General features: G+C 36.9%; 1 long non-coding RNA gene and 1 other non-coding gene across 2 annotated transcripts in view; both read right to left on the bottom strand.

Moving 5' to 3' along the window:
• Positions 1-25005, bottom strand: part of LOC144381907 (uncharacterized) — a 90293-nt gene that overhangs the window by 57412 nt on the left and 7876 nt on the right. The gene's annotated exons all lie outside the window — the stretch shown is intronic.
• LOC118551489 (U6 spliceosomal RNA) lies at positions 112-211 on the bottom strand. Its single transcript, XR_004925081.1, has one exon. It is a non-coding gene; the product is annotated as a U6 spliceosomal RNA (small nuclear RNA).

The following is a 25005-nucleotide window of genomic DNA, read 5'->3' as shown; positions in this document are numbered from 1 at the left end:
ATTTCTCTTTTTTCCAGTTTTATTGAGATATAATTGACACGTAACCTTGTATTTTAAGGTGTACAAGTTAATGATTTGCTATATGTAACTTTTACACCATAAGTTTAGCTTAAAAATATGGAATGCTTCATGAATTTGTTTTCGCAGGGGCCATGCTAATCTCCTCTGTACCATTCCAATTTTTTAGGATACGTGCCATCAAGGTGAGCACCAAGGATATTTCTAACAGTTAACTGATTGCCATTGCCTGAGCATATCTTCCATGAAGGCACTGATCAATTCTCGGCAAAAGATAAATCAGATACGAAGGGGAAGGGCCTCAGATTAATCCAATACTTTCTTGAACAGTCTCCTCTCTTTGCTGTACTTCTACTCCCTATCATGAACCCCAGAGTAAATAAAGGAAGTATGCTTCACATTTCCAATAAACTGTGCAATCTGTATGTCAACTGAGGACGTTTCTTGGTCACATAGTAGACCTGTAATTCTAAAGCTACTGTGCTGCATTTTGAGAGAAAACACAGCAGTCATGTTCCATTAACAGAAAGCCTTCTCGAGCATGTCTTCTAGTAGGTTAAAGGAATCTGAGTCATCTGCTGAGGGTGAAGGGAGAAAATTAAGTTCATGTAAAAAACACCTACAAATCTTAATAGGGGGATGAGCTAAAACTACAAAAGTCCTCACCACTGTACAATTTTCAAGTATCACTAATGCACGTCACCAGTGGATTAACTAATAGTGTTCTGCTTTAACGGCATTTCTACCCTATCATTAACCCAAGCATGGTCCATAAAGTTATTCAAATACCAATAAATGAGCTTACTATAGTTTATGTGATTTCCAGTTCTATCAGTTCCATAAGAATAACAGCATCAAATTCCCCATCTAGGCTCTGTTGTATGGATCTGAAGGCTAGGGATGGGATAATATCAATGGTTACTCAAAATGAATTCAAATTCCCGCTGTGTCAGTATTCCATGATTTGTTTTTAAAAGATCATGGTTCTGATCCTAATTCTGCATGGTAGGATATGGGCTTCTAATGATAATCCACTATTAATCCTATACTCTACCATCAGATGGAATCTGGGTAGATGATGTTTCAAACCACTACCTAGTCTATACTGATAATTACACTGGTCTTGATAAGAAGTAGTTGGAATATACCACCCACCCACTACCACCCCCTGCAAAAAAATCCTATTTAATCCAATCTTCTATTGGAAGTCAAGGATTTATGTCACTATTATAGAAAAACTCATTTTGGTCATAGCACCAACATGGCCAAATAAATGACTTCAAGATGCTAGAAGAAAGTATTTGGCCAAGATAAATAGGTGTTCAAACAGGCCTCCCCAGCTTACTCATTTTGCTATATGGAAAATGAACTGAGTTTAATGTACACCAAATGAGATTTGGAAGCATGTTCTAATTCACTTCATTCTATACGTGGAATGAGCAGTTTTTTATTTCCCTGCTTCCACCTTTAATCCCTACAGTATATTCTCAACAAAATGGCCAAAGAAATCCTTTCTAAATATACATCAGATCATGTCCCTCCTCTGCTCCAAATTCTTCCCTATCTCCCATTCTATGAAGAGTGCAAGCCAGAGCCCTGGCAGTGGTCTACAAGTCCTATGGGATCTGACCTCTGTGATCAATTTCTTACCCTCCCCCTTGCTCACTTTCCTCCAGTTCCACTGGAAACACTGTTCCTCAAACATGTCCAACATAGTCACACCTCAGGACCTTTGCACTATCTGTCCCCTCTAACCAGAACATTCTTCTCTTTGATATCCACATGACTCATTCCCTCAACTCCTTCAAATCTTTGCTCAACAGCCACCATCTTGATAGGAAACTCTGTCCTACCTATTTAAAGTTATTTCATCTCCTTTCCCCACACTCTCAATTACGCCTTATCCTATTCTGTTTTTCCTCCACAGCACTCATCACTTTCTAACATTCTGTATAAATATTATGTTTATTGTCTCCCTTCTTCACTAGGATTTAAATTCCACAAGTACAGAAATTTAGTCCATTTTGTTGACTACTGTACATATAGAACTTGAAACCATACACAGACGATAGTAGGTGATTGTGAGTTGAATAAAAAAATTCCAAAGTTGCTGAACATGGCACAGATCAACACACTGAAAATTTGTACATGTTTTACTTAAACCCACTATTTAAATTCTGGGACCCTCAGTTTTTCTCATTTGTAAAATGGAACAATTATAGTATCTAACACTTAGAGTTGTTGTAAAGATTAAGGGAGAAAATAAACGGAATGTATTTAAGACAACGCCTTGTAAAATGATTATTTTGATTAGATCAAGAATAATAAAAGAATAATAGAAACAATACCTAACATCTGTACAGACTTTCACATTTTACGAAGGACAGAACTATTTTCATTAGATCCCTTTAGGATCCTCCTAGATTCAGTCCAGGAAAATATTAATAACTGGATCCTCAGTGTCTCTACCTTGGCAATATTAGGGATGTAGCCAATCACAGGGCTATGAAAGATAGAGGCAGGATTCAAACTGAAGTCCTCTGAATCCAAGTCCTATGCTCTCTTCCCAATATTAGAGAAAGGAAATATCACTCCCAACTCAAAACTTTAACAGAATGAAAGGTCGCTGAAGGGATGTTTTTTTGTTTAGATGTTCTTTACTGAGTCTGGATGTCTGCATAATGTGGCTTAGATGAGGCAGTAGTTATCAGCAGCCAGTACCCCCTGCAAACTCTAAGAAGTTGAGACTCAACCACTGGAAGACAGCTTCTCACCACTGATCATGGATTCAGTCACAGAAGTGCAATCTAGAATATTTTTATTTTCTAAAGGTCTCCCAACATGGATTAGGGTTTTTTTGTTGTTCTTTGCTTTCGTTTTGTTTGCTTGTTTGATTGTTTTTAGGGAAAATCCCCAACTCCTGGTTCGGTATTGTTTATATGGTATTTAGTAAATTCTTAATGAATAAATGAATGAGTTGAAAACAAATGGGTGTGCTTACTGGTGCTGCTTACATCATCTTACAACATAACATTTTCTCCCTTTGCTTCTACTAAAATAACTAGAGTACAAGTAGATGTCCACAGCATCATGCCCTGCCCCATCCTCCACAATTGTGTTAACTGGAAAACTAGTCCCCCAGAATGTTGTGCACAAAAGAATATGCCTTTAGGAAATGTTGAGTTAAACAAATTCAAATAGGCTTTTTCACTACAGGACTTCTCAGAGCCTTTACTACACTAATGTACATTGCAAATCCTCAAATTTTAGATAGTGTTGGGGCTCCTGGGTGGCTCAGTCAGTTGAGTGTCCAGCTCTTGGTTTCCACTCAGGTCATGATCTCAGGGTCCTGAGATCAATCCCTCCATTGGGCTCTGCGCTCAGTGCAGAATCCACTTGTCCCTTTCCCTCGCCCTCTCCCTTCCCTTCTGCCCTTCCCTGCGTGCTCTCGCAAGCTCTCGCTCGCTCTCTCTCTCTAGTAAGTAAATAAAATCTAAATATATATATTAAAAAAATTAGATAGTGTCTACAGCATTTTGCAAATTATTGGATCATGCATCCCACCAGAAACAAAGCTCTTTGCATGGAGTTTCTTTCAAGTCAAGCTTTCCAGAGAACATGTGTATCTATAACAAATATACTCAGTCTTCAAAAGCAGAATCCATAAAAAATTCAAATGGAACATGAGGAATATGAAAAGGTCAAGGAGAGTTCACATTTTTTACAAAGCCAGATCCCCTACAGGGTAATTTTATTTAGATTTACTGTTTACTTTCTATTAAGCCTAATACTAGGTTTGTATAATCCTGGACAACCATTATTTTGAAGGATATGCTATGTTTATTCCACTTTGTTTTTTAAGGAAGGCTCTGGTTTGGGGGGCCTTACAAAATCTCAGGACTTTAGGTAGAAGGCCAGAGCTCCTCATAGTCAAAGTAGCTAAACTGATGATTGGAAGAGAAACAAAGGATGCTCTTGTCCTACTGGTCTTAGCACAGGGTCTCTTGGCCCATGTAAATAAAATTTCTACCAAAAGGCAAATGTTATCCAAAGACCCTTATCAGTTAATAGCAGCTTACTTAATTTACCAGGTAAGATTAAAAAAACCTAACAAGGTACTGTGGGCATGGGCCACAGAAATTATATACTTAGACGAGGACAAGAAGAGGATGACTGAAGGGTGAGGTAGGTCAGGGGAGGACAGCTGTAATTGGGCTCCTTGAAGGAGGTGAGGGGAAAGTCTTACCAGAAAGAAGGATCCAACAAAATAGGAATGAACTGTGAATTCCACTTGGTCCACTTTATACTTTAGCCTCATGGTGGCCATGATAACAGATCTTGTTTTTATTAGGTTATGTTAATCACCATACATTACATCATTAGTTTTTGATGTAGTGTTCCATGATTCATTGTTTGCGTATAACACCCAGTGCTCCATGCAGAATGTGCTCTCCTTAATACCCATCACCAGGCTAACCCATCCCCCCACCCCCCCTCCTCTCTAGTATTGGAGTTTTCATAGGAAACCAGGAGACCTTAACCTGGTTGTGTAGGTATTGCTGGCTAAAGATACAAAGATACACAGGAAAGGAAGTGATGTCCAGAAAGGACACTGGCTTTAGCACATATGAGAAGTTACTGATAGCATAAGGTCCCCAGAAGTTGCCATAGGCCTTCAAACAAAACAAAACAAAGCAGCCTTTTATCTGGTTCATCCAGAAATATCCCATCCCCCCTCTTTCTCCACTCCAGCCCAGCCTCCATCCTTACTCCGCCTTTGCCCCTAAATGAAGAGGGGATAAAAACTAGCCGGACTGTCTCCATTGCTGTGATAGATTTTCATATGGATATGAACACATGCTGTATTTGTCACTATTGCACTAAGTCTTATTTTTTCAAACTAGAGAAATACACAGACCATTTGAATAGTACGCAAATCCCCTCTGAACATAGATGGCTTATGAATCGTTAATGAAATTACTTGACCTTGAGAATTAGTCTCTTTATGGAGAGTCTTCCCTAAACTTCGAATCTGCAATTGCACACCCGAGTCCAGTTCCTTTTTGTGCTCCATGTTCCCATTAGGCTCCTTCATCCAGGCTTTTATGAATGTCCTGTGGAGGCCTTCTCTTCAGGAGATCCCTGTTAAGCACGGCTTCCCGAGGCAAAGGTATTATCTTAGGGCACCTCACTTTGGAAGATTTCCATGGGAGGTTTTAAAATGAATTAACCCTGAACAAGGCTCCACGGTGCTGAGGAAGGACACTGCTCCCAGATGAGCAGAGCTCACCACTGACCAACATGGTGAGTCCTCACCCCACTCAGTCTTGCCCACCACTCCTGAAATCGGAGCTGCCGAAATCTGCTCTTCCTTTGTCTTCAGAAGATCTAGTTTCCCCTGGATCTTTTCCAGGATAAAACCCACTCATTTCCTTGACTCGCAATGTCCTCTTGAAAACTAAGTAATGAAAGCAGATGCTCTAACTCAGACACATATTTTCCCACTCAAACATTCATCACAGCTTCCCACCCAAAGCTGAAGCATTATCTGCTGGGAAATTCACAATCTCTACAGTTCACAGAGAGGTTGGTCAGGCTGTTCTTATGGGTTCCATAACTATAACTTTCAATTAATCTAAAATGCTGTTTTATAAAGCCTTGTGTAGTCTCTGTTTTGACTCCTATAGGATATCCACAGAGAAACAGATAGGCTTTTCTTTCTGAGTACCCTGTATGCTCTCTAGTATTCATACCACTTAACAACAACAAAGATATTTCTTTTCTTGCAAGAAACACCTGCTACTTGGAGATTACTTTCTTTGGCCAGTCACAAATGAATGAATATGCTTGCAACTGGACCTCTGAATAACACCCATAAAGGCAAAATCTAAAAAAAAAAAAAAAAAATTTTCCTGCATATTCCCGATCTCTTCCTCCCCCAAGATGTGGAGGAAGAAGGACAGCATATAATTGGCAAGTCATTTCTACTTGTTTCCATAAACCAACAGGCCCTATACCTTGAATAAGACCCTATTTATAACTGTATTATCTAATATAGACCAAAATTTTCAATGTTAAAGAATCCAAAAAACAGACTGTTATAATAACCTTGTGTGTCTTATTGAGTGACTGATTCCAAAAAATAAATAAATAAAATTAATTAATTAAAAAGACTCGCACCCAGTATTTCATGTGACTGCTGTTTATCCTCCATGGCATGCACAAACTTTTTTTTTTTTTTTTAGAAATTGCGGGAAGTGTCAAGACCCTTACTTGTTACAATTTAATTTTCTGCTGCTAAGGCAATTACAGTTCAATGAATGATGATTCAAACACATCGAAGTTTTCATTACTCTTTGCTTAATTTGTCAGTTAATGCCTTTGAGTTCTATGGTTTCCCCGGCAGTCTTAACTTGCCATTAAAAACCTGTCAAGGAAACAACCCTCTGATTCCAGTGGGTTTAAAGAGTATATATCCTTTCATTGTTAAGAAAGTTAGGACTCGCTCCGCAACCAAAATATTCATACTCTAGCAATCCACAGTTAGGAAAGGCTGCAATAATTCTGGATTAGTGTTTTTTTAATACAACAGCACTGCAATAAATACCAGAAATAAGAGTTCATGCTTAAGATACTATATATCATAAGAATGTTACTTTCTATCAATGTTTCTTAGTGGTTTATGGTTACCTGATAAATGTTGGACTTTTACATTCCTCTCCATGTCCCAAGCATCTATTACATTTACACATTTTATACTTCTCTAATATTTTTGCAATACATTTTCCTGAATCGGCTGATGACATTTAATAGAATGTTTAAGACACAATATAAAACCTTAAATGCGTTTGCTTATTCTGGGGGAAAATGTGCACATAGATTGGATTTCAAATTAAAACCTACGATGGTGTACCCAACATTTCTGCTTCTGCTGTACATATTAAAATATAACTAAATGCTTCTTACGCAATACTGCAGTATCAGTACAAATAACAAGCTCTCATACTTACAAGCAAGCTAGATGATTAAGGAGCTATTAATGAAGGGAAACAAAACCACAGTGCTGGGATGTAATAGTCCATGAAATTCTTATTGGTAGAAAGAAAATCTGCAGTAAATAAATATTAACCTAAATGCTATAGAAAACATAAAGCAAATGGGAAAAATGTATTCTTTAAACTAAAATATAGGTTAAAAATTGCTGACAATGTAAGGAAAGTCTATTTGCATGCCACAGGGCTCCATCTGCTGTGGAAAATATAAGCTGCAAGAATGATTTAATATTTAATAGAAGTAGTAGCCACTGTTAATTATAATTTGCACATTTACAAATCAGCACTGATAGCAATACAAATTATGAAATATAAGGGTGTTCTGCTGGATACTAGGGAAAATAAGATGACAGACAAAGTTAATGGAGTATCCCTAACCACAGCTCTGTCAGAACACATCAGAGAACTAATCCAGTTACAAAGAGCCTGCAATGGAAAATCTATTTAAAATATTAAAATGCTGTTTGGTAAAAGCTTTTTCATAGTGCATTTTACTTAAACAGTTGCTTATTGCTCATGGGTCATTAGCTGTACACCCAGATGCATTCTGCAAACTACCATTTAAAAGAATAGTAGAAATTAAATAAGAAATATATTTCTGCAGCATTTTTTTCTTGATATATAGAAAGAATTTACTGAATATCTATCTAGTCTGGAGATGGAAAAAATAGTGTGTGGCCACGACATAAGTGGAAAGCTGTAGAATTAAGCACTACATTTTGCCTACATTGAGCCATAAAATTCAACACAACTTTTCCCTCTAGACCTGATCTTATTCCCATTTATACTTAGATGCTAATAGTGATGATACAAATCGACTCTTATTTAGTAAGAAGACAGAAATTACCATTGATTTTTTCATTAATCTTCTATTTCACCTCATTTCTCTCATCATCATATAATATGGATTAGTGGTGGAAGCATTTTATGCACAATATTTTAATAGTAACTTTTGTTCTCTAAATCATGAATACTGCTACTTTTAGCCTCTAGAATCCCTATTTTATGGAATTGATCCTTTATCCAAACTCCTTCAATTTACTATAATTAAGAAATCCTTGCTCCATGACCATTATTTTTAATGTATGCTAAAGAGGTTTCTCATCTTGCAAAAAAGAAATGTAGAACAAAGCCTATACCAGGCACAGGTTTTTAAATACATGAGCCTAAGCAAGCCAGACTGTTACAGATCACATATAGATGTCAAATTGAATGCTGTCACAGTATATTAAGAAATATTAGTACATATTTAAGTACCTACTTAAAGTATATTATCAAGGTATGAGTTGAGTATCGGCAGAGGTCAAAAACTGGTAGTCTCTGAGTCAAATACTTCTAGGAGATGTTTTCCTGGCCATCTTCTTTTTTAAATTTAAATTTTAATCTTTCAGACAGTGTGTCTACCACCTCTTGTTATCTTACTTTTAGCAACTTCATGCCTTTGCATTACCTGCCTGACCTCTGTATTATATCTGGCTTAAGGAATTATTTTACTTTTCTATTAATATGCTATTTCATCTGTTCTTGGATGTACTTGATGTATTTTTCTTTACCCAACACATCTAGGATATGTACTCACAGCTACAACCCAGTAAAGGACCCATGAGATCTAGACTTCATTAATTTGGGACCTCAACAGTGCTACAGCACTACTAAAAAAGACATTAAAAACATCTGCATACTAGCAGTAGAAACCTATTAGAAATCTGTGTGTCTTCATCAGGACTCTAGGCGGAACACATACACACTATAATAGTTTCTCCTAAGAATTGGCCCCATAGATCTGCTATCATTCGGGATGCAATTTCAAATATATACTATCCATTCATCCAGAGAAACCTGAAGCTGAAATATTATATTTGAGTGGTATCAAATTACTTGCATCCAACAGTACCCACCAGAAGCAAGTACCAGTTTTTTCTCAAGGAAAGCACCCCCAGGTTAGGCCCTCAAGATGTCCACAGAAGTTCAACAAATGACCTCATAATAAAAAAAATTACTAAACACATGAAGAAATACTCAACTATTTAGGAGGGTGAGCAGAAACAAACCATAAGTTTAAACCCCTAGGCCTTTAGAGTTCTGAACGTTATTAGTTATAAAATGTAAAGTAACTATGAATGAAATGTTTAAAAAAGAGAAAAAAATCAAGGTATGTGAACAATGAACAAGACACTATCAAAAATGACCAGTCAGATATAAAAGCTAAATAAAATATTTTGAAATAATACACACATACACACACACACACACACACACACATTGGATTTTCAAAATTAGTGGAAGGGAATTCTGATACTGATAAACTAGATATTTCAGATCATTTCATCAGCTTAAAACAACTAATAAACGTAGACATAATGTTTTAATATGTTTGAATTCATAGGAAATACAACAAGAAAGCAAAGAATTATGAAGTCAAAATTCAGAAGAAGATAAACACACAGAGTAATCAATCTACATTTGAGTCTACTTTCCTCTGTGGCTGCCTGTATTTCCAGAACAAAGAGTTGACAGAGAAGCTGAGCAGAGATCTTAACAGACACAGGAGGCTAGATGGAAAGTAATTCAAGCCCAGAACCTGCCAAGTGGGGAGGGACTGGCAAATCTCCGAGGCTTGGGAATAAGGCTGAACAAAACATAAACTAGTCTCAAATGATTTAAAGCCCTATTTGAATTAGAGTAAACCTTGATGACAAATGCCCTTAGCCACCTGTCAGAAATAAACTTTCTCTGGTGGAAAATAACATCACCCTAAGCCTCAATTTATCTCTATATCTTTTTTGATATGCAGAGATTAGGATTTAGCAATGAAAACAAAAAATAACAACTAACCATATAATTAACCAAGATAATGTAATCAAAACTTAAGAGAAATAATAGAACATAGAAGCAGATCCACAGAATCTGAATAATGGAGTTATCACCTACCAACTTAAAAATGACTATGCTTATTATGTCCATATAAATGAAAAATAAGAGTAACAATTTTAGCACAGAATGTAAACTATGTAATGGAAATTTCAGAAATGAAATATATAATTGCACATAAGAATTTCATGGCTAGAATTAACTGCAGAATAGACAGAATTAGAGGGACTACTAGTGATTTAGCATATACAAATATATCCAAGATATACTAGGAAATATATCAATATATCAATAGAAATACCAATGTCAATAAACAAAAATACATTAATAGAAAATACCCAGGATAAAGCACAGAGAGGAAAAAGTATAGGGTGAAAAGCAGAAGAGAGTATAAGAAATATTGTCAATGCAGTTAAAAGGTTTAATCTATGTCTAATTAAAGTCCTAGAAGAGTTGATGGAAAGAAGTTGAAATGTTATCTGAGAAGATAATAACTGAGAATGTTTTAAAACTGTTGCCATTAAGCCATATTTTCAAAAAGCACTACAAACGTCAAGTGAGATAAATATTAAAAATACCATATCCAAGCATACCACAGATGCTATAAGCAGCTGGAGAAAAACGATACTCACCTTCAAATGAGCATCAATGAGACTAACATCTGCCTCCCCGCTCCACAAGCTCTCACACCACCCGCCCCCACCCCGCCACACACACACACCCTCAAACCCAGAAGGCAATGGAAGGATTTTTCAAAATGCAAAAATACCTACTACCATAAAATTTTATACCCAATGGAAAGAATCCTCAAAAATGAAAACTAAATAAAGACATTTTCAGAAAACAAAAAATTCAGGTCTGAAATAAATAAAATATAAAAAGGTATTCTTTAGGAAGCAAAAGAAGATTCCATAAGTCATTGAGAAAATATTTCTAAATGCCTAAGTAAGTTGAGAAATATACCAAATTCATAGAATAGCCTATCATAGTTTAGCAGCTTTCCTCAAAATTAATCTTAGAGACAATAAAATTCCACTCAAATTCCAAACAAGATATTTGAGAAATTTAACAATTTTTTTTTTTTTTTAAGATTCTATTTACTTGACAGAGAGAGAGACAGCAAGAGAGGGAACAGAAGCAGGGGAGTGGGAGAAGGAGAAGCAGGCTTCCCGCCGAGCAGGGAGCCCGATGCGGGGCTTGATCCCAAGACCCTGGAATCACGACCCGAGCCGAAGGCAGACGCCCAACGGCTGAGCCACCCAGGTATCCCCTGAGAAATTTAACAATTCTAAAATGTATATGGGCAAAGCGCTAAGAACAGCCAAAACATTCCCAAAAGAGGTGGTGGCAGGATCAAGATAAGTGTTATATTCCTACCAGAAATCAAGGTTTATAATTAAGCTGTATTAAGCCAATTACGTATTTGGACAAATATACAAAAACCAATCAAAAACTATAATAAAAGGCAGTATGCCCGGCAGTCCCGTAGATCTGTGTCTTGCTTCGACAGCGCTCGGACAGGAGAGTCCCAGGACCCCGTCTCCCAGCCCCCCACCACCCTGCAACCTCTTTTCCAGTCCCAACCTTGGGAACCATCTCCTCGGCCACCCTCTGCCCCCGGGACCAGCCAACACGGTGTTCTGCGCTTCGCTCCTGGTAGTGGATCGACCACGAGCCCCCAGACCTGTCAGAGTGACTCCCCCCACCCCCCGGGTGGAGGCCACCCAGCCGTCCCCCGCCGGGTCAACACGCTCCCGGGGCTCCCGCACCCACCTCTCTCTCCACCGCCAGGACGAGGCTCCGCGGGGCGGCCCGCTCCTCCAGGGCTGGCCGACGCCAAGCCAGCCGACTTCTCTCGAAGATGCGAACCAGCGCGGCGGCCGGCCTCTTTCCGGCCGCGCAGCAGAAGCCGTCTCAAGTCGAGGGGCGCAGAGCCCCGGACGCCACGCGAGCCCCCAGCGGCCTGGAGCGGCCCCTGAAGCCCGCCCTTTACCTGCGGGCCTGGCTTCCGCCCGCGCAGGCGCCCGTCTCTCAGGCTGCCCGCAGAACGGCCGCCGGGGGCCGCAGGTGAAGCTCATCCCGAAGGTGGCGACCACCTGACTCACCTGGCAGGCTGGCGGCCCCAGGCTGGGCCCGGGCGGGCGTCTCTTCCAAACGCCCATTCTCCAGCACGGTTAGGAGCCTCCAGAGCCCAGCAGGCTTTGAGGGGCCCTCTGGCAACCCCCCTGGTGTCAGGGCCTGTGGCTGAGGGTGTCCCTGCAGCGGCTAAGCAGCTTGTTGACCACCCCGAGCCCTCTCCCAAGCCTGGACCCAGTGGATACAATAAACCTTTTTGCCACATATAGAGAGAGAAAGAGAACAGAAACAGGACCACATATACCCACATGTGACAATGATATTGCAGACAATTGAGGAAAGAAAAAGCTAGTCAATCAATTGTATTAGGAAAATTGATTATCCATTTGGAAAAAATAAAATTGGATCTCTACATTATACAAAAGTATATTCTAGACATATTAAATACATATATGTGAAAAGCAAATCTCAAAATTTTAGAAGAAATAGAAGAGAATATCTTTATCACCACTGGTAGAGAAGGATTTCTTGAACAAAAACCCCAAATCTACTAACCATATAGGGCAAAACTGATAAGCTTGACGATGCTGGTATTAAATGATTAGGAGAACATTTCCTCCCCAGAACATACTGACTATAGGCTCACTTTCAGAAGCTAGTGACCTATCTTTACTCATTCCATATTTAAGCTGTATTTACCAAAACTACTTCAGTATGTTTTCACATCTGCTTTTTTCCAGTTGTATATCTTATTTTATCATGTTTTATGTTGACTTGGTGGAACACTCTATCTTTTCAAAAAAAAGTTGACTCTTTACTTAATAAATTATTAGCATATATTCCTCACCCCCCAAAAATAATTAGCAAAATATTTCATTAAAAAGGTTAAAACAAACAGACATTGGTAACATGTAACCGAAAAAGTTTACTGTCCATGATATATTTGAAAATTCAGCAAATCAATAAAGGACAAATAACCCATAGAAAAAGAGCAAAAGATAGAAATAGATATTTCACAGTAAAGAACACACAAATGGTGAATAAATATTTTAAAAGGTTCACAATTGCATTAGCAACCAATGAAAGGCAAATTAAAGCTTCAATGTGATGTAGTTTTATCTCCATTAAGCCAGCAAAAATTAAAAAGCCTCAGTATTGAGTAATAAGAGTAAGCAACAGTGGTGTATGGAATTTTTTTAAAAACTTGAAATCACTGGTATAGATTCTGCTGAAGTTTTGAAAAAAATATAATGTGTTTCAATAAAATTGCCAGCCCCAGAGGTTGCCAATGTGTTGTTTATTGTCATTGTAGTGACGGCACCAAATCCCTGGAATTCTTTGGTGGTCTTCCAGCAGATGCTATTCTGAATGAGTCAGTGCTAAGGCAGTAATTTAAAATAATTCTGTGTGCCAAGTAATAAATTATCAGAACTATGTCATCTCAACTTCAACTTTATTCAGCCAATGGTAAACAAATTTGCTTGAATCTTTTCCTTGGATTTATAGAAACAACTGTTGGAGGCATATACGGTAGTTAAGAACACTTATTAAATTTTATCTGTTAAATGATATTTAATAATTTAAAGCTTCTTTGTAGGCAACACAAATGAGTTACAAATTTTAAAAAGTATTGTTCCTATACTAACCATAAAATTATCAGCTAAGCTCAAAGAATGAGACTCAGAAGAAAGAGTCAGCTTCATGTTTAGGGCAATGTATGTTTAGGGCAACGAATGAATCACATCAACTGCTTGGCTCCCTGGATTCATTGTCTGGAAATACAGTGTCAAGGCCACCAAAAAAAACCCACTTCAAGTCTTTTGAAAAATGGTAGACTTGGCGACTCTGCATATTGGTGGCCTTAATTTTTTCATCTGCTAAGTAAAGATATCACTGCATTGCTTTCCCATGGTTGTTATGAAGACAAATTAATAACTTGACAAATACGAAGTGCCCTGTGCATGCTAAGCATCAGTATTTGGGGAAGCAAATGCTTAACTGAAAGCCTAAAAACTAGGTGGTTTTTTTCATTTGTTCCACACTAGGCAATATGACAATTAAATATTTAAAAAGGATGCATGGAATGCATTACTGGTTCCCTTTTCACTTTGGGACTAAAATGAAGTAAAGGATTCCATTCTTGGCATAAATCAATTCAAAACAACTTCCAAGACATCTACCAAAATTTGCCTAATGTTCTTAGGAAAATATACATTCTTTACAACACAGTAGAAAGAATATTCAATATTCTTTCCTCTCCTTCCCTTCCCAGAATTCTATTATTAATTTATTAATCTAATCAATATTTTGTCCAACTTTCTCTACTAAGAGAAAACACAAAGTAAGACTGTGTTTGGATTTGGCATGGGAAGAAAATTCCCTAAAATCAAGATGTCCTATATTTATGAGAGTTCTTCCACCTATTATTCCTAATAGTAGATATTCCTTAAATGTGTACTGGTTTTTCTATGAGGCCTTCCCTGTTAATCCAGGCTTCAGTTCTGTGCCATATAATTTATCACTTAATTATTGGTTATTGTATGATCAAAAACCTTCATATTTTACTTATCTTTGCACTCTTGCTGCCTTTGCAGTATTTAATTTGATTTAATTGAGGAAGGAGGAAAAAAAGAAGGCAGGAAGGCAGGCAGGAAAAAGGAAGGAAGGAACAAAGGAAAAAAGGAAGCAAGGAAAGAAGAAATGAAGAAGGAAGGAGGGAGTGAGGGAGGGAGGGAAGGAAAAGGGAGGAAGGAAGGAAGAAAAGGGAAAAGGGGTAAAGTCTCATCTCTTCATCTAGATTATAAACTCTGAAAAGTCAGAAACCACCCGTTGTGCACTGTTGGTTTTTTTTTCCCTATAGACTCCTCTCAATATTGAATCCCACATAAGGACTAAGAACAAACCTTTAGAGACCACTGAGGCTGGAGTTGAGATCATCTATGGATGGATATAAGTGGATACAAGGGGATAATAAGAAAAAGTTGAATGAATTAAAGTATTACAGCAGGTTGTTAGAAGACGTGCAAATCTACAAGGCAGTGAAATAGCTCTCTAGGCATCCTGAAACAGTTTTGACAGAACTGAGAGCATATTGAATCAATCTGTAAGATACTCAGCTGCTGACACAGAGGAAAAGGAAAGGTTACTCCTGCAGATTGATTAGCTAGTAGGTTCTATACCTGGTGAATGAAAAGAGGTACTAATGAGCCCAAAGTAGAAGGAAATCTTTTTCCTGGAGTTAAAGTTGGGGAGAAAGGTCAATGAAAGAAATGAGGTGAACCAGGAGGGCCAATCAATTGCAGGTCACAGTGGATCAATTAAAGCCCCATCTTCAAGACCCCCAACCAGAAACTCAGAGTCAGCTCTATCCCCTCTTTTTCCCTCACTCCCCTATAGGTCCCAAGACCCATCAATTTTAATCCTGAAATCAGTCCTTTCCACCCTATTCATACCACCACTGCCTTAATTTAGGCCTCATTTCTTGCTTGAAAATTGTAATGGCCTTTTAACTAATCTCCATGCCTTCAGGCTCACTCTCTCATCCTAACTGCTGCAAGAATTACTCCTGTAAATCACAGACCTGCTCATGTCACAGTCCTAGACAAAGGCCTTTGATGGTTCTTAAATTACCTACTAGATACACTTCTTGGCATGGCATTGGAGATTCTTCATGATCAGACTTCAACATATTTTTCCAACATCACTCTCTACTGTACTCTAACACGCACTCTATTCACCACGAGTGACTTCCTGAGCTCCTATACCTCTTGCTTTTGCTGGAGTTTTTCCCTCTGCCTGAAAATCCCTTTCTCCTCTCTCTACTTGACCTACTTCTATTATCATTTAGGGCTAAGCTGAAATGGCAAGTTCTTTTCAAAGATTTTCCCACTTCCTCAACCTCTTTTCCAAACACAGATTGTTTCTTCCATCTTTGTACTTCCATACTACTTTTCCCACACATCTTATTTTGTACCTATTGAATTGTCAGTGCCCAAAGGTTCTCAGTAAGTGCTAAATGAATCAGTCATATATAAAACAGGTTCACTATTGAGAAGTACAATTTGACAATACAGGAAATGATGATTATCCTCTCAGCTATTGAGTCCCTCTTACATGGAGTCCTATATATCTCTCTAAAACAATGCAACATGTACAATCAGAATATACATATGTATTTATCAGAATATATATGTTTATAAATTTCTATGATAATATATTTTGATAATTTTTCATTCATAATCTTTATCATTCTGAAACATTCAAATATGCAGCAAGCCTACACTCACTTATCCATCCCAAAAATATTTGTACCAGGCACTGTTCTAGGCACTAGGATTATACTGAGGAATAAGACAACAGAGGTACTGTTGTTAAATTTTATGTTGTAGTGGCAGTAGCATTGACAGACAATAAGTAAACAAATAATCTTAGATTTTAATAACATGCTAAACACAACAGGATAATGTGATAGAGTCGCTAGGTAAGGGTAGGGTTAGGAAAGCGCTTTCCAAAGAGTTGAAATTTGAATAGAGGCTTAAATGGTGAGAAGGAGTCATCCATGAAAAGACATGGCTAATGAGCATTTCAGACTGAGGGAACAGCAAGTGCAAAGTCTCTGAGGAGGCAATGACCATGAGTTCGAAGATGAGAAGTTGACTGGTTGGTGCTCAGTAGAAGGGGAGCAGGGAGGTTGAGGAGTATATGGAGGCCATATAATGTAGGACCTTATAAGCCATGAGGGGAATACTTAATTTTATTTTTAGTCAGAAGGGACACCCGGGAGATTCCATTGTAGATCATTAAATTTTTGACTAATCAAACTGTAACAAATATCGCTTTAAAAAAACATGTGGTGTATGTATAGGTGCCTGAATTATTTGCTCAGCACAGTGGTTTTTAACTTCATTGGTATTGCTGCATGTGTCAATTATTAGTCTCTTTTTATTTCAGAGTAGGATGGTTAGTTGTTTTAACCAATGAACATTTGCACATTTCTAGTTTGGAGCTAATAAGAAAAACCTACAATAAGCATTCGTATAAAAGTCTTTGCGTGTTTCTGTTCTATCTAGATGTTTCTATTTCTACTGAATAAAAACCTAAGAGTTGAGTTTCTGTGTTAAGTGAATATATTTTATAAGACATTAACAAACTGTATTCCAAAGTAGCTGTACCAGTTTCTATTCCCATCACCAATATATGACAATTCTGATTATTCCCTACTATTGCCATTCATGTATGTAGAGGTACCCAGTGTGGTATTAATTTACATTTCCCTAACAGCTAAGGATGTCAAACATTATTTCATGTATTTATTGGTATTTTGTATATCTTCTTTTGTTTGAAGTATTCTCAAATGTTTTTCTCATTTTAAACTGGATTTAACTTAATATTGAGTTTTAAGAGTTTCTTTTATGTATTCTGCATGTAAATCCTTTAGCAGCTGTATGTATTGCAAATACATTCTCCTAGTCAATACCTTGCCTTGTCATTGTCTTAATGGTATGTTGTAAAGAGTAGATGTTTTTAGTTTTGATAAAGTCCAATTCATCACTTTTCTTTTAGTTTATGCTTTTAGTATCCTATATAAGAAATCTTTACTTATCTCAAGTTGGTGAATATTTCTCTTTTGAGAAATTTCTCTATTTCTAGAAGATTCACAATTTTTTATGTTTAGGCTATGATTTCTTCCAAATTATTTTATTTCTTTTCTTCTACCTAATTTGGATTTAACTTTCTTTTTCACTTCTAGTCTCTTAAGGTGACATTTTGGATCCTCATATTTAAACTTTTCTTCTTTTCTAATATGCTCATCTAAAGCTATAAATTTCCCCTGACGCATGGTTTTAGCTACTATAACTTTTCTTCAAAGTACTGCTTTAGGTGAAAATTTGGTACATTGCTTTTTCATAATCATTTAGTTCAAGATATTGTAAAACTCCCTTTTTTTTAAAGGTTTATTTATTCATTCTAGAGAGAAAGAGAGTGTGTGACACGTGCCCACACACACACAAGTGGAGGGGGAGGGGCAGAGGGAGAGACTCTGCAAGCACACTCCCTGCTGAGTGTGGAGCCTGACACAGGGCTCCATCTCATGACCCATGAGATCATGACCTGAGAGGAAACCAAGAGTCAGACACTCAACTGGCTGAACCACCCAGGCGCCCTTAATTCCCTTTTAATTGCTTACATGACCCATGGGTTAATTGGAAGTGTGTTGTTTAATTTCTAAATATGTGGGGATTTTCTAGATATCTCTGTTATTAATATCTAATTTAATTCTATTATGGTAAAAAAAACATACTGTTTGATTTAAATCCTTTTAAATATATGAAGATAGCCCCAGAACAGCACTTGCAAAGGATTTGTATGATACTGTTGTTGAGTACAGCAGTCTACAAATGTCAATGAGGTCAGGTTAGTTGATACTGTTTTTCAGGATTCCTATATCACCGATTTTCTGTCTAGTTATTCCATCGATTGCTCAAAGAATGTTGAGATCACCAATTATTATTGTGGATTTTTTCTATTTTCACCTTTCAGTTCTATCAGGTTTTCTCCATGTATTTTGTAACTGCTATTAAATGCATATACATATAAGATTATTTTATTTACTTAACCAACTGACCTTTTTAATATACCTCCAAAGCTCCATTAATATTTCTTATCCTGACATCTACATTGTCTGATATGAATAAAGCCACTCCAGATTTGTTATGCTATTTTCATGGTGTAACTTTTCTATTATTTTACTCTAACTTACTTGTGCATTTCTTATAAATGGGATTTAGCCATCCTTTGATTTTTTTTTTTTATCCAATCCTTGCCTTTCAATAGATATGTTTTGGCTATTTATATTGATTGTAATTTTGATATGGTTGGATTAAGGTCTACCATCTTTCTATTTGTTGTCTGTTCTTTTTTCCTTTTTTCTTTTAATTCCTTCTTTTGGAAAGAGTGAGTTGTCTTTTGAGTGTTCCATTTCATCTCCTCTTTTAATTTATTAGGTAGACCTAATAAACACAAAAAACTTTTTGTTTTATTTTTTCTTGTCAGTTGTTGTTCTAGGGTTTACAATATCATCAATTTATCACAATCTACCTTCAAATAATATTATGGTACTTCACAAATAATTTAAGAACTAGACAGCTGTATTTTTCCATTTCCTATGCCCCATCCTTCTTGTAATACATTTTACTTCTATATTTGTTAAACTACTCAATGCATTGTTTATTAAAGAAAAATTTTAAGTGGAAAAAAAACCTTTATATTTACCTATATATTTACTATTTCCAGTAATCTTCATTGTTTTATGTAAATTTGAATTTCCATCTTGTATTATTTTTTCTTCAGCCTGAAAAATTTCCTTTAACATTTCTTATAAATATATATTCTAGCAATAAATTATTTCTTTTTTACTGTCTCAAAATATCCTTATTTAGTCTTTATTTTTGAAAGCTATTTTTGCTTGATATGGAATTCTATGATGCCCACTGTTTTTGTTTTGCTTTGTTTCATTTTGTTCTGTTTTTTTTTTTATGGTGTTGTTTCCCCCAGCATCTTAAAGATGCCATTCCTTTAAAAAATAAAATAAAAAAATAAAATAAAATAAAGTAAAATAAAATAAAATGTCATTCCTTTGTCTTCTAGTTTGTGTTGTTTCTGATTATTCACGTTTTTGCCTGTATAAGGCATGTTTTCTTTTATTCATCTGGCTGCTCATAGGTTTTTCTTCATCATTGATTTTCAGCAAGTTTATTATGATATGCCATGGTAGAAATTTCTTTGTATTTACTTGGCTTGGATTTTGTTAGGCTTCTTGGACCTGTGTGTTCAGATTTTTGCCAAATCTGGAAAATTTCAGCCATATTTTAAAATAGTATTTCTGCCCCACTCTCCACCTTTTCTGGTATGCCAATTAAATATATGTAAAATTACTTGACATTGCCCACAGGTCTGAAAAGCTATGTTAATTTTTTTTTCCAGCCTCCAAATTCACTGGTGTTTTCTTCTTAAATGACTAATTTGTTCTTAAATCCATTGAGTGAATTATCCATTCTAGATACTGTATTCTTTTTTACCTCTAGAAGGTTCTTTTTTCTTTGTTATGCTTTCCATTTCTCTACTTATTCATGTTCTTATTTCCTTTAAATTCTTGACACAGTTATAATCAGTAATTTAATTTCCTTATCTGTTAATTCCATCCTCTCTCTCATTTCTGGACCTATTTTTACTGTTACGGTTTACAGTATCTTGCTTTTTCCTGTCATATATTTTTGGTTGGAAGTTGAACATTGTGGATGTTATGATGTTCGGTCTCCAGGTTTTGTTGTTTGCCTTTGAAAAATGTTAGTCTTAGACCTGGTAAGCAGCTAAATTACTTGTAGATCAGCTTGGTTCTTTGGAGGCTTGTTGTTTTGTCGTTGTTGTTTTTAGGGCAGGTGTAGAGTAGTCTTTACTCAAGGGTTAATTTGTTCTTACTCTTAAGGCTTGGGATTCCTGGTATCTTTATCAATCTTTATCACACACTTGAGTGTGCCATGAGGTTTCTCTACACTGATTGGTTGGATATCAAATGGCCCCTCCCTGTTGAGCTCTGGGAGTTTTTCTGTTTGTAATTCCTTGGTAGTTGTTCTTTCCCAGTAATAGTCCTTTGCCAAGGACTTTGTGGAAGTCTTGCCCTGTACACATGGAACTTACTATTCAGCTAAAAACTCAAGGATACTCCACTTAGGTGTGTGAAACTCTTTCTCGGCATAGCTCCCTAATCTTCAGTACTCTGTCCTACAAATTTTGGTTGCTTCAGCTTCCCCAAACTCTGATTTCTATCTCAGCTCAGCAAGACCACTGGGTTCTGCTTGGTTTCCCCTCCCTTTGCTGTGGTGTGGTAAATGTTTCTAGGGAGAAAGCAGGGTTATCACAGAGCTTGCCTTGTTTGTTTTCTACCTTTCATAGACCATGTGTGCTGCTTGTTGTCTAACATCTGAAAAGAGTTGTTTCACACATGAGCCCACTTTTCTAGTTGTTTACTTATTGTTTATGACAGGAAAGCTAGTCTAGTACCAGTTACTCCATCATGGCCTGAAGCAGAAGTTCATCCATGGATAAAGATAATAAATATAGCTCTGAAATTACATCTCACAACATAAAAGTAATTCTCAATCCCCACAACTAATAACGCTACATCAGTAAGGGTGTCCTGGGCCTAAAATAAGCTTGTGTTAGGTTACGAGTAATTTCTGGCACACCTGCTGCATTTTAGTTTACTCCTCCATGTTCAAGACAAGATATCAGAATACCAGTGAGGAAGAATAACGTTATGGAATGAATAAATATGAATCTAGTTTTCACTCTACCTATAACATAACTCACAATTAATTGCAAAACATCAGGGTGTCCAAATACTAGTGTTAAGAACTACTATTAATTTAAAGGTAAAAACCCAGCTCTAACACTTAGAATACATAACTCTTAAAATCTGGCTTCCAGCAATGTCTTCAGCCTCATCTTTCTCTAGTCTATCTTACCCATACCATGTTCCCACCTCAAAGAATTTCACATCATTCCCAGAATGTGTCATACCTGCTCAACTCAACACCTTTACACATGTTGCTTCCTTCATGTCTAATTTTTGTTCTGCAAGTCAATCCTTATCCTGCTTTCAAGACCCCAAACCTTGAATTAATAATTAATCTAGTGTTAAAACTTTCTTTGCCTGCTTTCTATGTGTCAGGGACTCTTAGAACTCTTCACATGTATTAACCCATTTAAAACTTACAGTAACATTTTTTGCTAACTTTAAAGATAAGGAAATTAAGTCTTAGAGAATTTAAATACTTGTTCAAGTTTACATAGCTAGTAAGGAGGAATCAACAATATAAATCCAGATCTGTATGATCCCAGAACATGTGTTTTTAACCAGTACACTTGTCATTCTTAAATTTTTGTTACATGTTAGAATTACATGGGGAATTTTCAAAAAAGCCCCATACCAGTTAAATCAGAATTTCTGGGAATGTGACTCAGACATTAGCCTCTTTTAAAATCCTGCTGATAATACCAATGTGTAGCCAAATTTGAGAAACCATGTACTACCCTATACTTTTTTCTGCAAATGAATTTGGTATTGGTCAATGAAGTCCCAAGGATGTAGCCAAAACCAAGTTTATTATACTGGGATTTAGCATTTACCAAATGATTACTGCTTATATCATGTGGAAGGACATGGGGGAGGTAAAAATCAATGGCTCAAAGCAGTAACAAACCCAAGCACCAGGCAACTGTTGAGTAATTGAATATCAAAAGTCTACCATTAAAGCAATAATAAAATATGCCTGGCTTGTTATTGTAGTTGGCTGATTCTGTCTAAGTTACTGTTCCCTAGGCATTGCAGGATGCCATAAAGTAAATAAGAGACATTATAAAATTGCTTTGTAAGTATAAGTACAGAATATAATAGTGCTATATTATAAAGTACAAGCATTGAGCACTGCACAATATTAATAACCTTTGAGGGAAAGGGTGAAATCTGGGCTCATGCTCATGTCAGAGAAATCTACATTCACCCATCCATAATTATTGAGGAACATAGCATTTATATATCAGATGAGAACATGATTCCTTTAAATCTAGTGTCCTAGCTGTGTCCAAGAATAGCCTATGCCCAGGGATTCAGTAGCACTCAACACACACCCACACACACCCACCTCCCCCACCATACACACATTATGTTTCTAGTGACTTGCTTAGAATAGAATTCTTCCAGGCCCCAGTAGGAAATCAGATTCAGGATTAGAAATAATGAAATTTGATTAACCCCCTAAATTTGTTTGTATATTTGCAAATACAAATGTGTCTAAACTCCGCTTCTGTTTCAAATTCTGTGATACGGAGGTTATTTAGTATTACCAGTGTTCAACCAAGATGACACTTTTTAATATCACAGGTAATAAGACACTTTTCCTATAGAGAGTAAAGTTGCTTTTGAGAAACTTAAGTATTTCTTGACTGTTGTTTTGTTTTGTGAAAAAAAAATATATATACTAAAGTTCAATAGTAAAATAGAATATTTTAAATTTATTGCACTTTATCAATATGCTTCTAACATCCCCATTTTCCAACTGGGGAATATATCTGTCACATCAGAGTAGAATACGTTGCAGTGACAAACAATCCCCAAAGTAATGGTGGTCTAAAACAACAATGGGTTACTTCTCAAACACACAACATCCGCTGCCGATCAGCATTGCAGACTTTATGTTTATCTTCCACGCAGACTTGAGCTGATGGAGGGGCTCTTGAAAGGTGCTGGCACCCAAACCAAGAGGAAAGAGAACATAGTTGACTACTCCCTGACTCTTTAACCTTTCACCCAGAAGTCACTTCTGTTTTCATGTCTTTGGATAAAGGAATCAAGAAAATTCCACCTACCAAGTGTCTAGAAAGAGAACCAGAAAAATTTGGTAAACAAATAACTACTGCAATCTGCCCTTCTGATTTTCAAACATTTTATTCATTCTTATTCTTGTATATGAAACATACTCAAATCTACCCAGGAGAAACAACTCAAAAATTTCATACGATTACAGCATCAAACTCAAAGCCCAGAATCTTGGAATAATGCACAGTGGTCTCCTTATCATTTATCAACACTCCATCCAGGAAAGAGAAAGCAAAGGACACACAGATCTCTTATCTACTCAAGTCTAAAATCCTGGGCAGATGTTTTAAGGGTGCTTATCCTGGAGGTAGGAAATACTCCTCAATGAGGCGCTGATTGCTTCCTTGTTCACTGTGGTCCTTGGGTTTGTCTTCTAGAAGTTTATTCCTCTCCATTATACTCTTTGGCCACATATAAAATGGGCATCAGGGAATATGCCCACCTCTGGAGCTGTGCAGCTTTTCAAATCACTTCTTGACCTCAGACAATTGTAACTCCAAGAGTCATTTTAAATCATGAGGGTTTTTGTAGGCTTGTCATTCTTTGGAGTATAAGATCCTTAAAAACTTAGTAGGCCTCTTATCAATTTTATTACAGTAATTTTCATATACCAGTAATTATAGCTCTTTTCTAGACAGAATTCTCAGATTTGCTATATTCCTTTACTTTATTGCCACACCCACCTCTCTTTCTCGTCTTAACTGCTGATACTTTGGGAATATCAGGTTTCTCCAGGAGATCCACAACTTCAATATCTTTTCTCTTAGCCCTTTTTGTCCAATTGAAAGTATTTGCTGACTGAAACTTGATCCATCCAGAGGTTTTAACAATATGTGTCCCTTGCAACAATTGTAAGAATTTTTCATTTTTATGCTTTGCTGTTTGAATTGAAAGCAATTATGCAAGTCTCTGAGTTTTTGGACTCTCTATTCCTTTTCATTCCAGCTTGCAAATATGCAAAATCTTTTAATGGAGTAAATTAGTCTTTCTTGTAATGCCTTGTCAAACACACCCAATGAAGCCAATCCATGCTAGCCAGCCCCACATATTTTAGGTTATCTGTTAGGGCAGCACCCCAAATTCTAGGTATCAATTCTTATGTCAGTCAGGGTAGACTAGCTTATGCTAAAGTCAAAAGCAACTCCAAATCTTAATGGATTAAAAAAAGGGGGGGGGGGGGGCTATGGGAGCTTTTGCTTGTTCACGCTACATAGCCGGTGCAGATTGTCAAGGATAACTGCTCATTGTTGTCATTCAGGGTCCCAACCACTATTTGAAAAGCTGCTGGTCACCACTCCAGGCTTCAAGAGAGAATACGCTGAATCACACACCGGCTCTTTAAGCATCCACCCAAAGTGACATGCATCACCTAAGCCAAAGCAAGCCATACCTAAGTCCAAGAGGGTTGGAAATGCAGTGCTACCATATGCCAGAAGGAGAACTAGATACTTGATGAACAACACTGAATATCACAGAGGAATACTTAAAGAAAAAGATTTAGCAACTTAATAAGTGATAAAATAACTCAGCAAATCAAAGGAAGAAATTTCC

The sequence above is a fragment of the Halichoerus grypus genome, chromosome 5 (assembly GCF_964656455.1).
Source record: "Halichoerus grypus chromosome 5, mHalGry1.hap1.1, whole genome shotgun sequence".
Lineage (NCBI taxonomy): Eukaryota > Metazoa > Chordata > Mammalia > Carnivora > Phocidae > Halichoerus > Halichoerus grypus.
Note: the sequence above shows the minus strand (reverse complement) of the source record. Positions and strands in the feature narration are given on the sequence as shown.